Below are 12356 nucleotides of genomic sequence, written 5' to 3' on the forward strand. Positions count from 1 at the left end.
AACATCTGACATACACATTTTGATAACTACATGATAGTTCAGTTAAACGGTTTAGAGTTGAGGCACCAAAGACGGTTTTGAAACGTCGCGAAACATATGAGATGTTTCGAGGGCTGAAATTGGGATTTCAGGCTCGTGCCCACGTCAAGAGGTATAAGACCTCCGACGATTTTCTTAGCCTGCAAACTAAGGGAGAAAAGCTCAATTGTTGAGCTTGTGCTCAGATTGTCTGAGTACAACAATCATTTGAATCGAGTGGGAGTTGATCTTCCAGATGAGATAATGATGTTTCTCCAAAGTCATTACCACCAAGCTACTAGAGCTTCGTGATGAACTATAGTATATCAGGGACATATATGATGATCCTTGAGATATTCGCGATGTTTGACACCACAAAAGTAGAAATCAAGAAGGAACATCAATTGTTGATGGTTTGTGAAACCACTAGTTTCAAGAAGGGCAAGGGCAAGAAGGGATACTTCATGAAACGGCAAATCAGCTGCTGCTCTAATGAAGAAACCCAAAGTTGAACCCAAACCCGAGACTAAGTGCTTCTGTAATAAGAGGAACAGCCACGGGAGCAGAATTACCCTAGATACTTGGTAGATTAGAAGGCTGGCAAGGTCGATAGAAGTATATTGGATATACATTGTGTTGATGTGTACTTTACTAGTACTCCTAGTAGCACCAGGGTATTAGATACCGGTTCGGTTGCTAAGTGTTAGTAACTCGAAATAAAAGCTACGGAATAAATGGAGACTAGCTAAAGGTGAGCTGACGATATGTGTTGTAAGTGTTCTCAATGTTGATATTATCAAGCATCGCACGCTCCCTCTACCATCGAGATTGGTGTTTGCGTTGAGCATAGACATGATTGGATTATGTCTATCGCAATACGGTTATTCATTTAAGGAGAATAATGGTTACTCTGTTTATTTGAATAATACCTTCAATGGTCTTACACCTAAAATGAATGGTTTACTGAATCTCGATCGTAGTGATACACATGTTCATGCCAAAAGATAGTAATGATAGTACCACCTACTTGTGGCGCAGCCACGTAAGTCATATCGGTATAAAACACATGAAGAAGCTCCATGTTGATGGATCTTTGGACTCACTCATTTTTGAAAAGTTTGAGACATGCGAACCATGTCTATTGGTGTGTATGCATGAAGAAACTCCATGCAAATGGACCGTTTGGACTCACTTGATTTTGAATCACTTGAGGCATGCAAATCATACCACATGGGCAAGATGACTGAAAGCCTCGGTTTCAGTAAAATGGAACTAGAAAGCAAATTGTTGGAAGTAATACATTTTGATGTGTGCAGTCCAATGAGTGCTGAGGCATGTAGTGGATATCGTTATGTTCTTTCTTCACAGATGATTTGAGTAGATGTTGAGTACATTTACTTGATGAATCACGAGTCTGAATTATTGAAAGGTTCAAGTAATTTCAGTGTGAAGTTGAATGATCGTCGTGACAAGAGGATTAAAGATCTATGATATGATCATAGAGATGAATATCTTAATTACGAGTTTGGCACAAAATTAAGACATTGTGGAAATCGTTTCACAACTAATACAGCCTGGAACACCATAGTGTGATGGTGTGTACGAACATCATAACTGCACCCTATTGGATATGATGCATACCATGATGTCTCTTATCAAATTACCACAATAGTTTATGGGTTATGCATTAGAGACAACCACGTTCATTTTAAGTAGGGCACCACGTAATTCTGATGAGATGACATCGTATGGTTTAGAGAAACCTAAGCTGTCATTTCTTAAAAGTTTGGGGCTACGACGCTTATGTGAAAAAGTTTCAGGCTGATAAGCTCGAACCCAAAGCGGATAAATGCATCTTCATAGGACACCCAAAACAGTTGGGTATACCTCCTGTGTCAGATCCGAAAGCAATAAGGGATTGTTTCTAGAATCGGGTCCTTTCTCGAGGAAAAGTTTCTCTCGAAAGAATTGAGTGGGAGGATGGTGGAGACTTGACGAGGTTATTGAACCGTCACTTCAACCAGTGTATAGCAGGGCACAAAGAGTTGTTCCTGTGGCACCTACACCAATTGAAGTGGAAGCTTATGATAGTGATCATGAAACTTCGGATCAAGTCACGCCCAAACCTCGTGGGATGACAAGGATGCGTACTACTTCAGAGTGGTACGTAGTCCTGTCTTGGAAGTCATGTTGCTAGACAACAATGAACTTACGAGCTATGGAGAAGCGATGGTGGGCCCGGATTCCGATAAATGGCTCGAGGCCATAAAATCCGAGAGAGGATCCATGTATGAAAACAAAGTGTTGACTTTGGAAGAACTACTTGATGGCCGTATGGCTGTTGAGTGTAGATGGATTTTAAAAGGAAGACGGACAATGATGGTAAATGTCACCATTAAGAAAGCTCGACTTGTCGTTAAGATGTTTTCTGACAAGTTCAAGGAGTTGACTACGGTGAGATTTTCTCACTCGTAGCGATGCTAAGAGTCTGTTGGAATTATATTAGCAGTTACTGCATTATTTATGAAATCTTGCAGATAGGATGTCAAAACATTGTTTCCTCGACGTTTTTTTTGAGGAAAGGTTGTATGTGATACAAACCAGAAGGTTTTGTCAATCCTGAAAGATGCTAATAAGTATGCAAAGCTCCAGCAATCCTTCTAGGGACTGGAGTAAGCATCTCGGAGTTGGAATGTATGTTTTGATGAGATGATCAAAGATTTTGGGTTTATACAAAGTTTATGAGAAACTTGTATTTACAAAGAAGTGAGTGGGAGCACTATAGAATTTCTGATGAGTATATGTTTTAACATATTGTTGATCGGAAATGACGTAGAATTTCTGGAAAGCATATAGGGTTATTTGGAAAGTGTTTTCAATGGAAAAACTGGATTAAGCTACTTGAGCATTGAGCATCAAGATCTATAAGGATAGATCAAAACGCTTAATGGTACTTCCAAATGAGGACATACCTTGACATGATCTTGAAGGTGTTCAAGATGGATCAGTCAAAGAAGGAGTTCTTGCCTGAGTTGTAAGGTATGAAGTTAAGACTTAAAGCTCGACCACGGCAGAATAGAGAGAAAGGATGAAGGTCGTCCCCTATGCTTAAGACATAGGCTCTACAGTATGCTATGCTGTGTACCGCACCTGAAGTGTGCCTTGCCATGAGTCAGTCAAGGGGTACAAGAGTGATCCAAGAATGGATCACAGGACAGCGGTCAAAGTTATCCTTAGTAACTAGTGGTCTAAGGAATTTTCTCGATTATGGAGGTGGTAAAAGAGTTCGTCGTAAAGGGTTACATCGATGCAAGCTTAACACCTATCCGGATAGCTCTGAGTAGAGATGCCGGATACGTATAATGGAGCAACAATTTGGAATAGCTCCAAGTAGAACAGTTATTTGGAATAGCTCCAAATAGAACGTGGTAGCTACATCTAGGAGATGACATAGAGATTTGTAAAGCACACACGGATCTAAAAGGTTCAGACCCGTTGACTAAAACCTCTCTCACAAGCAACATGATCAAACCCAGAACTCATTGAGTGTTGATCACATAGTGATGTGAACTAGATTATTGACTCTAGTAAACTCTTTGGATGTTGGTTACATGGCGATGTGACCTGTGAGTGTTAATCACATGGCGATGTGAACTAGATTATTGACTCTAGTGCAAGTGGGAGACTGTTGGAAATATGCCCTAGAGGCAATAATAAATTAGTTATTATTATATTTCCTTGTTCATGATAATCGTTTATTATCCATGCTATAATTGTATTGATAGGAAACTCAGATACATGTGTGGATACATAGACAACACCATGTCCCTAGTAAGCCTCTAGTTGACTAGCTCGTTGATCAATAGATGGTTACGGTTTCCTGACCATGGACATTGGATGTCATTGATAACGGGATCACATCATTAGGAGAATGATGTGATGGACAAGACCCAATCCTAAGCCTAGCACAAAGATCGTGTAGTTCGTATGCTAAAGCTTTTCTAAATGTCAAGTATCATTTCCTTAGACCATGAGATTGTGCAACTCCCGGATACCGTAGGAATGCTTTGGGTGTACCAAACGTCACAACGTAACTGGGTGACTATAAAGGTGCACTACAGGTATCTCCGAAAGTGTCTGTTGGGTTAGCACAAATCGAGACTGGGATTTGTCACTCCGTGTAAGAGGAGAGGTATCTCTGGGCCCACTCGGTAGGACATCATCATAATGTGCACAATGTGATCAAGGAGTTGATCACGGGATGATGTGTTACGGAACGAGTAAAGAGACTTGCCGGTAACGAGATTGAACAAGGTATAGGGATACCGACGATCGAATCTCGGGCAAGTACAATACCGCTAGACAAAGGGAATTGTATACGGGATTGATTAAGTCCTTGACATCATGGTTCATCTGATGAGATCATCGTGGAACATGTGGGAGCCAACATGGGTATCCAGATCCCGCTGTTGGTTATTGACCGGAGAACGTCTCGGTCATGTCTGCATGCTTCCCGAACCCGTAGGGTCTACACACTTAAGGTTCGGTGACGCTAGGGTTATAGAGATATTAGTATGCGGTAATCAAAAAGTTGTTCGGAGTCCCGGATGAGATCCCAGACGTCATGAGGAGTTCCGGAATGGTCCGGAGGTAAAGAATTATATATAGGAAGTGCTATTTCGGCCATCGGGACAAGTTTCGGGGTCACCGGTATTGTACCGGGACCACCGGAAGGGTCCCGGGGGTCCACCGGGTGGGGCCACCTGCCCCGGGGGCCACATGGGCTGTAGGGGGTGCGCCTTGGCCTACATGGGCCAAGGGCACCAGCCCCAAGAGGCCCATGCGCCAAGAGTAGAGAAAAAGGGGAGAGTCCTAAAGGGGGAAGGCACCTCCGAGGTGCCTTGGGGAGGATGGACTCCTCCCCACCCTTGGCCGCACCCTTCCTTGGAGGAAGGGGCAAGGGCTGCGCCTCCCCCTCTCCCTTGGCCCTATATATAGTGGGGAAAAGGAGGAGCAAACCAATCTAAGGCCTGGCGCCTCCCTCTCCCTCCCGTGACACATCTCCCTCCTCCCGCAGCGCTTAGCGAAGCCCTGTTGGAATCCCGCTACTTCTACCACGCCGTCGTGCTGCTGGATGTCCATCAACCTCTCCCTCCTCCTTGCTGGATCAAGGCGTGGGAGACGTCTCCGTTCCGTACGTGTGTTGAACGCGGAGGTGCCGTCCGTTCGGCGCTAGGATCATCGGTGATTTGAATCACGACGAGTATGACTCCATCAACCCCGTTCTCTTGAACGCTTCCGCGCACGATCTACAAGGGTATGTAGATCCACTCCTCCCTCGTTGCTAGATGACTCCATAGATTGATCTTGGTGACACGTAGGAAAATTTTGAATTTATGCTACGTTCCCCAACAGCAACAACTAGGGTTGTTTCTGCTTGTTTGGTGGCAGCTATTTGTTTCTGTTTGGCTTGTTCTGCAGCTCGTGTAGCACAGGATACCCTGTCGGTACAATTTTCTGCTGGACTTTGACCTTCTATTGCACCATCAGTACCAGTAGAATCTGCAGGATTGTTCCGCTTCCCTTTCCCTGTCGTTCTATCTTGCTTCCTCTTTCTCTGTGCCATGTTAAGTCAAGCCGACAAGAAAAACGAATAACAATTTAGTTCTTCAGAACAAATGTACTTTGATGTAAGAACATGGTGTGATTGACAGATATTGTATGTTCTACAAACAGGATAACGTGTCTTAGTCACAAGTATAATGTGTAAAGTAAGCAGATGAAATTCAACAAAATTTGAAGCAATACAAGCTAGACATCATACATAACATGCAACCACATATAACAGTGCCAAGTTAGAGGGAGCACCTGTGATGGTGCACTAGGGGAGACATGCTCATCACCAACACAGCTACGTTGAGTGTCTATGCATGTGTTGTCTTGGAAATCATCTTGGGGGGATGGAGGAGTAGAATCTGTAGAGTCCCTCCATTTGGAAGGAGCACCTTCATCCGCTGCCTTACTAACTTCCTTCCGCTGTATTGATTTTGAATTGTCAAGTAAATCCGACAAGAAAAAGCAATAAAATTCACTCTCCAGAACTCATTCATGCATTATACTGACAATCACTACTTTGATGTAAGGCAAACACATGATTCCATGATGGAATAATACGAAAAACAGGACCGCATGGCATATTCACAACTGTTTGTGTAAACTAAGAGAAACCATTTCACCAAATAAGAAGCAATGCAAGCTAGACACCACGTTAAAGATGCAACCAATATGACTCTGCCAAGTTAAAAGTGTCCCATCATAAATGTCATTTCAACAAATTAGAAGCAGCGCATGCTATAAATCATATCAAAGATGCAACTAATATCACACTGCATATAATGAAGGTGTCTCGTCATATTGATTTATGCGGGATACAAAAAAACAATAGTTTTATGTGAGGACATGCTTAATAGACAGATGTACTATGTAATAAATACAGGAAGTCATGTCACATTAACATGTATAATGTATAAGCTAAGCAGAATAGCACATGCAGTTTAACCAGATTGGAAGAATTACAATCTAGACACCATATGCAACATGCAACCACATATCACGCTGCCTAGTTAGAGCAAGCACCTGCGATGCTAGTGTAGGGGAAATGCGGTAATCAACTATAGAGCTACGTTCACTATCTTCATCTAGCCTTGCTGTTTCTTGAGAATCATGTCGGGAGGCTGATGCTGCATTCTTTTAAATGAGGAGTGATCCACTTGCCTGACTGCCTCATCATAAGTGATTGATGAGGGATACACAAGAACATTAGTTTGATATAAGAACATGGTTAATACACAGATGTACTAGTATGCACCAAAAACAGAAAGGCATGTCATATTCAAAGGTATAATGTGTAAGCTAAGCAGATGCAATTTAACCAAATTGGAAGCAATACAGGCTAGACATCCAGCTGGAGTGGTGAGCATGATCATCTAGGACCTGAGAGCCTGGTGGGAGGCGGGCTGCTTCGCCACCATCGTGGCTTTTTAGTTGGCTTCCAGGTGATGCCTCTCTTTGTTGGGCTTGTCGCTGGCTCGGCCAGTGCCCTGATTATTTATTTGTCTTCTGGTGCTCACGGGATGGTGGTTCATGTAAAAAATATCTTTCCTTATCTTAATAAAGACTGACTTCGGCCTTTCGAATACAAGCTAGACACCATATGGAACATGCAACCACATATGACACCACGAAGTTAAAGCAAGCACCTGGGATGGTGGTTCATTGCGAGCGAGGTCATCAACTCTAGAGCTACGTTTACCGTCTCCATCTGCTGACACTGCACCTATTATAAGGTTGAAACATGTCTGGCCTATCCGCGTACGATACTGGAGCGACTTCTCTCTTTTCTTTTTTGCTTCTCTCATAGTAGTAGAGTCTGAAATACCCTTGCATAAAAACACAATAGTGAGAGTATGGGTGAAGAGTGTGCAGAACTAGTGCACTGTAAAAGTAGCAGATAGCAGGTGGCTGAAAAATAAATGACAGGAGACATATGATAGCTCTACAACATTGCATGGCAAACAAAATTAGATTTACTCCGTATGATTTTGTAATATATGAGCACAGGAAATGCAGTTACTCCTCCAGCACACCACCACATGTGGTCATATCAAGATAACAGTCGACTGAAAATAACTAGGCCAGTTGATTTTTTAATGAACCGTCCGATCTATAAGGAACGGGCAGATGGCCTTCGTCTACCTCCCGCCAATCACTGTTGACGATCTTTCTCGAACCGCCAAAGACCACCGGCCCAGACCTCCCCTCGACCTCACACCACCGCTATGCTTGGCAGCGCCCCCAAGCCATCCCTTTAATCCCGTCCGACCTCCAGATCAGGCGCCAGTAGCTCTAGGCCCCACACGCCCCTAAGATAAACACCGAGGCGCTGCTTCCCTGGCGTAATAGGCAGACGAGCGCCTATTATGCCGGGGAATGCTTTCGTTAATTGGGAATCAACTAACCAGGAATTGAAATTCAGGGGGCGACGGACCTCTAGCTAAGGTGAAATATTATATGAGGAGAAACGTTGTGCATCATGAGTTACTAGGAACATCTAGTATCAAGAAGAAGCGGTCAACTAGTGTCTTCTATGGGATAAATACCATGCAAGCAGACACGTAAGATTTGCACGAATAAGGGAAGAGGAGTACCATTTTCGGTTGCCGATGTGGTCGCCTTCACATGTCGCGTCGATCTTCTTCTTTTTGCTGGGGAAACCGATGTTTTGGAGGAGGGTGCAGGCTTGGACGAACCCATGGCCAAATTGTTGACTGTGTTGCCGTGGCTGTATGTCGGCGGAGGGGAAGCAGATCAAGGGTGGCGAAGGATGGTGTAGCAGGAATAGCTCCGGTGTGGTGGAGGGTGGCGAAGTTGGAGCGGCAGCGGTGAGGCGCAGGACAGCGTGGTTGAACTGGCTCGGGTACTGACGGCTCGGCCTTGGCTTCAACTACTAGCCGTGGAGGGCGTTGCGATTGAGGTTGCGGTGGACGACGACGTCAGGGTATCAGCTCCAGCGTGATGGAGGAGGGTGGCAGTTGATGAGTGGAATGGGGTGGTGGACGGAGGACGCCGGGGTTTCACGGCTGGTGGAGAGGTAGTTTTTGCGCCCACGGACTACGAATGGGGAATCAGACGGGTGGGCCGGGGGGAGGGGGAGAACCATGTTTCGGTGAGGGACGCGCTTGTTTTTAGCTTTTTCGAACTGAAGATGGGACACACTTGTTTGAAATTTGGGGAAAGTACAAACTTTGCCCCCCTCTTAAATTTGGGACCTACTGCGGGTCGGGGGTAGGATGGTAATCCCAGGTGTCCCAAATAGTGTGCGGGAGCAATTTCAGCCGCGTGCATGTGTGGTTAGGCGACCATTGTGTATGGATGTTTTTTGGAGGCGGTTGCGTGGCGTCTAGATGAAGTTACAAACCTACCCCTGTTTAGACCTTTGGACGTCGGGCCGGTAGGTCTCATGGGTCGGAGTTATTAGAAAAGTAATTTCCTTGTACTACCAAACATTGGTCTCACACGGTTTTGGGCGAGTAGAGGCTCTTTTGGTGCTTCATTCAAAATTTCGAAACACAAGCATTCATGTTTAGAGTACTCTTGAACTTTGAGGATTGACCTAAATAGACAACGTTAAATTTGACCTTGTATGTTTGAAAACCTCATTAAATTATACGCTTCTTTGTAATTTTGACACTTGAAAAATCCTATAACTATGATTATTTTGGAATGGAGGAGCTAAACTAGAATCTATTTTGTACACGACTACATATGCTATTATGTACAAAATCAGAGCAAAGATTGGTGCCCCATAATTTAGGTATGATTTAAAAATGCCATCATATCAAATTCAAATAATTGAATGAACTTCATGTTGAATTCGATATTTTTAAACCACCTTAAGTTGAATTCAAATGTATGCTAGTTCATAGGTAGCTATTTATATTGTTCATTGTGTAACTTTCCTATGTATAATGTGCTTTACACACACAACATGAACTATACTCACGTTTATAGTCGATTGCTAAAGCGATGCATTATCCGGAGTTCAAAATACTAACTATGTGGATCAATTGTGTCGAATAATAACATAGACATGCTCAAATTCGATAGAATCTAGATGTCTGATGGATCAATGACCGTCCCTTATGCGAATTGCAAATATCATGATCCCATCCTAATATTTGGATACAATTTATATCTTTAATCAATGTGTACATCAGTCTTGCACGTGTAGTTTCACTCTCCATCGGTGGTCTCTCACACATGCTCACACACACTCTCCCGAGGTGTCTTTCTCGCACACATGCTCTCGATATAACCCTCCCTCCCTCTCGTAACCATTTACGACTGTTTTCACTAACCTTTATCACAAGCACTCTTCCTCTTGCAAGCACACACACGCACAATCCCCATCAACCCTTTCTATATACATAGACATGCCTACGTGTCTCCTGTACGCACATTATCTTTAGACTTGTCTCTCACTCATTGTCTCACACCTCTCTTCCTAATCGACGAGTATGATTCTAGTAGAGCATTTTGTAGGATGCCCCTTAAAGTTAGGTTGGATGGATAGTAATATCAGAGATAAAGGGGTTACCTTAGTCCGAAAACCTAGGGTTACAAATCCTAGCCGGCTTTGTCAGTGGACGTAGAGTCCTTCACAATTATGCTATCTTTGTCTTGTATGACTAGTCATCCATGGGTCTCCCTAAATGCGTCACGGGCCGACCAATGTGGCGCAGGATGGAACTGAACGAAGGGCCTCACCTCGACCCACCGGACCTCACGCGGTGACACACCCTCTGCCCCCACGTCTTGATATCTTCTCACACCCACACATACCAACACAGACACCACACACAAAAAATATATTCTCCTGGTGCCTCTATCCACTCCCCCCTTGCATATACACACTCAAGGGAATCTCTCGCCGTGACGTCATATTCGTCTCTCTCTCTAGACCACTCTCATTTCTCGTGCTATCTCTCCCACGCCCCCCTGTCGGCCCCTCTATCCATGCCTCTCTCGAATACGTAATACACACATACCTCTCTAGGCCCTGCCAAATGCATCAACTACACATTCACACATGTTACATCACGTACCCCATTGATCTAAAATGCCCTCTCTTCACGTTTATTTCGCATACAACATTCCTTTTGAATAAAGTGTGGCCAAAAAATATTTTAGAATTTCTACATATATACAACATTACAAAGTTATATGGAGGAGTATGAACTCTTGCATTGCATGGTGCCCACAATGATATTTATTCCGCACTGTGAATTTGTATATTTTTATACTATATATAAAGTTAGTCATAATAAAGAGAAACGAAGAGCATCTCTCTCTCCAACGCATACCCCCCCTCTACGCCCCTTTCACGTACGCACACAAACTATCTCCAGGTCCTCTAAAAGTAAGCCCCCAGCACATTCACGCATGTTTCATCTTTCTCTCGCGATATATATAGTGACGATCATTGTATTTGAAGCGAAAGCACGATACGTACATTGGACTTCAGAATCCACTCATTACGGTCACCATTTACGTTTTGTGATTATTATACAGTCACGGGCTCACCGTACAACTCTGTATTTGCTCAAGACACGACTAGTTGACCAGTTAAACGCTCCACGTGGCACCTCTAGTGTTGCATCACATTATCTCACTACCATCGGGCCCACTTATCGCCTTGTATCTACTCTACATCTACACTCTTATAAAATACTAGAAAGATGCTCATGCGTTGCACGGAACATCAAGATGCATTTGTATGAGTAGTTTATCTTGTGGGAGAAAAGGATGAACAAGGGAAGGCCTTATTTGCAAGTGTGGAGAGGGGTGTGGGTATCTTTTTGCAAAATTGTCATAGTTTCCTTCCTATCCGTCAGATATAGATCGGACGGCCTATATTTCAGGATGGTAGGCACACGATCATCACCGACTATGCTTTTTATAAGAGTAGGGATAAAAATACACTCTTATAAAAAACAGAGTTGGTGATGATGGTGTGCTTGCCATCCTGCAATATAGCTTGTACGATTTATATCTGACGGATAGGAAAGGAAATATGACAATTTTGCAAAAAGGTACCCACACACCTCTCCAGATTTGCAAATAAGGCCTTCCCTCGTTCATCCTTTTCTCTCACAAGATAAACTAGTCATACAAATGCATCTTGATGTTACGTGCAATGCACGGGCATCTTGCTAGTAAGAATGAAAACAAACGACAAAAAAATATTGGACGGTGGTTCGAAGTCATGACCGCGGGCACAGTGGACAAGGTGGCCTTGTATTGGTATGCTGAGCCGTCTGTTTTAACACACATGAGTTGGTCTGGTGATTATACACACACGCACGCATGCACATGAACCGCATGCACGCAACACTCACACGAACACATGCACCCACGCACGCACGCAACACTCACACGTACACACACAGACACGCACGCACGCACGCAACACTCACACGCACACACGCACGCATGCATGCACACACCAGTACACCACACGACCAACACAAACTCTCACGCTCAAGTGCTCAACCTACACGTGCATGCACACACATCAGGCCCTGACAGACACATATACAACCAGGTGATTCCCGCGCACGGGGTGGAGTCTTGTCGCGCCTGCGTAAATTTGTGTTTATGTAACCTTTTCCTTATGCGAACTGACATGTGGGACCCACAAGGAACATGGTCAATTTAACTAGTCAACATGGTGCAACGCAGACTATTTGGCCGGTCAACAAAGTGCAATCCGATGTTGA

This window comes from Triticum urartu, chromosome 3A (genome assembly GCF_056163025.1).
Source record: "Triticum urartu cultivar PI428250 chromosome 3A, HENAU_Tu73, whole genome shotgun sequence".
Lineage (NCBI taxonomy): Eukaryota > Viridiplantae > Streptophyta > Magnoliopsida > Poales > Poaceae > Triticum > Triticum urartu.